The 5,234-nt window shown below is 37.6% G+C and overlaps 1 pseudogene; it reads left to right on the top strand.

Moving 5' to 3' along the window:
- The first annotated feature begins 2,476 nt into the window (after positions 1-2,476).
- On the top strand, positions 2,477-3,221 carry LOC101572714 (annotated as a pseudogene).
- Positions 3,222-5,234: the final 2,013 nt, after the last annotated feature.

Below are 5,234 nucleotides of genomic sequence, written 5' to 3'. Positions count from 1 at the left end.
AAAAATTATAGAAAAAGAAGGGCTGAAAGGACAGTCAACATTTTGTCCCTATCCTTCCAAGGTCAGTGAGGACTCAGGACATAGCAGAACCTGTACTGTAACATCATGAAACTCAGTTGTGTCCCAAATTTTCTCATCAAGGAGATTATGGGGCCACAGAGGAAAGTGATCAGTGATGTAGAGTTTTCCAAAGGAGAGTCACATGGAGGGAAAACATTCTCTCAGGCTTTCACAGAAAACAAACTGGTCAAACAATGGCCGTGACTCATCCACATGGCTGACACTGACAAAGGATCTGCAAACTGCAATACAAGGTTTTATGATAAGTCCTGAGGGGATTTGACTGACATAAAATGTGAAAATTACATTTCTTGTTATATACATCTTGCTTTATCTTTGTCTTAACCACCCAGCATAAAAGTATAAAAATGAAATATAAAAAGTAGAGCCATATTTATATGTTGAGCTGTAAAAGGCTCAAGTCAACAAATTCTGACATTGCCAGCCCTGCAGATAAGCCACTACTATTATGGACTACTGAACTATATTGGAATATTTTGCTAAATGTGCATATCTACAATATTTAAATGACAATGAAATTCCCTTCTCTGACAAAACTAAACAAAAAAAGAATACAAATGACCATTTTGTATCTGCATGTTCAAAATAGTTAAGATAGATATACAGCTACTTTCTCTTAATTTAATGAATAGAAAGATTTGTTCTAATATTGTTTGTGGACAGGATATCATGTCTGCATCTTGTACTGCAAATAACCACTAAGAAGACAACTATATGCAATGTATTAATTATTGAAACTGTGCTACTAATATGTTTTGAAACTCTCTCATTGCTATTTCTCAATAAAATTATTAGAGAAAAAGGATGCCTCCTTTATCAAAACAAAAAATCCTGTGTAGCATGTGATGCCATTTGACAGTATTTTACCTGCAGTAGAAAGTCTTCCAGAATTGAAGACAGTCCTCTCAGTCCTTACCGTTACTTTGTCAAATAACTTCGTGTGGTGTGATGCTCTAAATCCTTTGCTGCCATTTCAGCAGTTCACAGTGTCTTCACCAGAAGATTTCATCTCAAGGAACCACTTTCTCTGTTAGTCCTAAGAAGCAGCTGTTCATCCATTAAGGATAACAAGTTAGCAGCGATTCAGACACAAATTCTGACTCCACTTCTAGTTCTAGTTTTAACAGCACCTACTTTACACGTGCAAAGTTCTGAGTTTGACTCCCAACACACAAAAAAGACTAGTTCTAGTTCTCTGGCTATTTCTACCATATCCACCATTACTTTCTCCACTGAGGAATCTGTATGTATGGAAGCTACAGCCTTACTAAATGTATTCCTTAAATAAAAAGCATTTGTAAGTGAAAAGTAGTCCTTGAGGGGCTGGGGAGATAGCTCAGTAGAATAAGCACTTGCCTGGCAAGTGTAGGGTCCTGAGTTCAATCCCCAGTACTGCAAAGAAAAAAAAGTAGTCCTTGATCCATTGCCTGCTGGATAATGTGATTGCAGGTATGAGAAAAGCATTCATCTCCTTGTACCTCTTAATTGGTCAGGTGCATCCTCAATGAATTGTTGTATTTTGTAAAAAAATTGAATGTGTAGCAGTTCTGAACAGTGGGCTTAAAATATCCAGTAAGCCATGTTATAAATAGAAATCCTGTTCTACAGCCTTTGCTGTTCCATTTATGTGGCATATGCAGAAAGGATTTAGTATAATTCTTAAGAGCCTAGTATTTTTAGAATGGTGAATGAACATTGGCTTCAACTTAAAGAAACACACTTCATTGCCCCTTAATAAGAGATATCACAGATACATGCATAAGCACGTGTAGAGCAGCACGATTCACAGCAGCTAAATCTTGGAAGCAGTCAATGCTGAACCACAAAGAAATGGATAAAGACAATGTGATATTTACACAAAGTGTAGTACTACTGTGCCAAAAAGAAAAGTAAACTTGCATAATTTGTAGGAAAAAATGGATGCACCCTGAGCCTATAATGCTAAGTGAAATACATTAGGCAATCTTAAATATTTCATGGTTTCTCTTATATGAAAAATACAGATTGTAAATAAATAGCAAAATAAAAGGTAGATAATAGAAAGCAGAGATAGAGATCTTTGTCAAATGGAAAAGAGATAGGAGGGATAGAAGAAGGAAGAAGGGGCTGAGTAAAGGAACAGAGACATATTATGTGCATGTACAAAAACCACAGTAGAAATGTAAACACTAAGTACTAAAAATATGTACTAATGAAAAAAAAAAAGAAAAAAATTGACAACAAAAAAAGAGAGACTGAGCCTGTCCTTGGAATATTTGCAGCCAGGCATAGACTTTTCCAGCTCTGAGAGTCCCACATAGCATCTTCTTATAGAACACTGTTCTATCTATATTTAAAATATATTTGGCGTGGGGCCAGGACGAGGCCCACACCCCAGCGGCGCGGGCTCAGGATCATGGCCCGGAAGCTGCTGCTCCTGCTCTGCCTCTTCTCGGGCTTGCACGCGCGGTTCAGAAAGGTGGAAGAGGATGAGTAGGAGGATTCTTCATCAAACTAAAGTGGGTCTTGGCTCGGAAATCTCAAGACACCGATGTGACTCTTATTCTTAACAAGTTGCTGAGGGAATATGATAAAAAGCTGCGGCCAGATACTGGAATCAAACCAACTGTAATCGATGTCGACATTTACGTCAACAGCATTGGTCCAGTGTTGTCGATCAACATAAAATGCCAAATTGACACATTCTTCGCTGAGACCTGGAACGACAGTCGCCTTCGATTCAACAGCACGATGAAATACTTACTGTGAACAGCAACATGGTAGGGTTGATATGGATCCCAGACACGATCTTCCGCAACTCCAAGACCTCAGAGGCACACTGGATTACCACCCCGAACCAGCTCCTCAGGATCTGGAATGATGGGAAAATCCTGTACACTCTGAGGCTGACTATCAACGCCGAGTGCCAGCTGCAGCTGCACAACTTCCTGATGGACAAGCACGCCTACCCGCTGATTTTCTCCAGCTGTGAGTACCTCGAGGGCCAGACGCTGAGCGCGGAGCCCCTGCGGGATGCTGCCTTCAGGAAACTGCACAGCCAGCGACAGTGGCGCTTACAACCAAAGACTGCTAGTGGTTTTAGAACTGGTGGCAGCAAAATTTGTTTCTTGGGCTTTATATTTCAAAATAGACCACTGTGACAGAATGGTGAGCCACTTAACCATGCACAGTACTGCTGACAGATTCACGATGGGACTGGGGAGATAGCTCGGCAGCCTAAGTGCCTGCTTGGCAAGCACAAGGACCCTGGTTCAATCCCCGGTACCACATGCTGTGCCTGCCCTAGAACCCTGGGAACACTGTGCCAACCACCAAAATTGGGCATGGTGGCACACACCAGTAATCCCAATGCTGGGAGCTTGAGGCACGCGGATCACTACAAGTCCATGCTGTGTAGTGAGACCCTGTATCAAGTAAACAAATAAATAAGTAAATAAGATTTTAAAAAAATTAAATTCATGACCACTGACTTTAAAAAAAAAAGATTTGTTCTAATAGTGTTTTTGGATGGGATGTCATGTATATAATGAATAACCACTGAGACAATAATGTGCAATGTATTTATTATTGAAACTGTCCCACTGATCGGTTTTGAAACTGTCTAATTGCTATTTGTTTCTCAATAAAATTATTTAAGAAAATAAAAATATAAAATAAAAATATATTGTTTAGTGTAAACACCTTCAGTTTTGTAGTTAAATCTGAATGATCCATTGCATCAGCACTTCCTGCCTCACTTTGCATTTCTAATGATACGAATGCATCTTTCCTTAAATCTCACAAGCCAACTTCTGTTATTTTCATACTTTTCTTCTGAGGCTTCCTCATCTCTGCCAAAACTTGTAAAATTGAAGAGTGGGAGCCTAGGCTTTGGCTAAAGAGAATGCTGTGACTGATTTTTTTTATCCTAGCCTACTAAAATGTCCTCCACATCAGTAATAAAGCTGCTCCATTTTCTTATCATTTATGTGTTTATAGGAATTGCACTTTTACTGTTCTTCAAAAATTTTTCTTTCTCATTCACAACTTGCTTATTTTGCTTAAGAGGCCTAGTTTTCAGCCTTTGTTAGCATTTGATGTGCCTCCTTCAGTAAACCTATTCATTCTGAGCTTTTTGATTAAATTAAGCCACACTATTCTTCCAATATTTCGTTGTGGATTTTCTGTCTTCATTGATCTGTCTACTGGTGAAAGCAGAATCTTGACACACCCAAATAATATTGTATTGGAGTTTACCTCTGCCTGGGGATCAAATAGTATTTGTTGTATATACTTGAGTGCTTTGGTTTGGGATGAATCTGTGCTTTTTAATTTTCAGATGACATGCTTTTTTCTTTGTAAGTTGTTGAATTATGGTCTGTTTCTTCATGATAAGAGGTTAGCAGCCCCTACTTGCTTTTGGTTTCCACTTCCATGGGCTATCTTTTCCCCCTTTTACTTTTCCATCTATATGTGCTCTTACTGGTTATCGCTTCTCGGCCTTTCAGCTAAGAGCACGTGTGTATGCATTCTTCCTGGTTAAGTGAATTTCTTGCAGGCAGAATATAGTTGAGTTTTATTTTTTTTCCATTCAGCCATTATTGTAGCTATTTTGATGGGCAAATTTAATTTTTCACTCAAGGTTATTATTATTTAAGAACTTACTGATGCCACTTAGTTTATTATTTTCTAGTTGTTTTATATATCCTTTGTTCTTTTCTTCCTCTTTTATTGATAATCTTTATAGTTTGGTATTTTTTTGTATTGGCAAGTTTCAGATCTTTTTCTCATTTGTGTATCTGTTTTACCACTGAATTTCAAACTGTGCGTGTTTTTGCAAAAGAAATTATTGTCCTTTCACTTTCAGATGTAAGAATCCCCTAAGAATTTCTTATAATGTTAGACTGCTGATAACAAAATTGCCTCAGTTTTTGTTTATCTGGGAAAGACTTTATTTCTGATTCATTTTTGAATAATATCGTAAGTTATGCTACACTTGCTTTGTACATTTTTCTTTCAACATACTAAAAATATTATTTAATTCCCTCCTGTTTTACAAGTTTATTGCAAAGAAATTTGCTATTAATTTCAGTATATCCATATTTGTGCCTTTTTGTTTTTATCTTATTGCTTATAAAAATTCAGTACATTTCAAAATAAACAAAAGAGAAATT

This window comes from Octodon degus, unplaced genomic scaffold (assembly GCF_000260255.1).
Source record: "Octodon degus isolate 3935 unplaced genomic scaffold, OctDeg1.0 scaffold00117, whole genome shotgun sequence".
In the NCBI taxonomy this organism is placed as follows: Eukaryota; Metazoa; Chordata; class Mammalia; order Rodentia; family Octodontidae; genus Octodon; species Octodon degus.
Note: the sequence above shows the minus strand (reverse complement) of the source record. Positions and strands in the feature narration are given on the sequence as shown.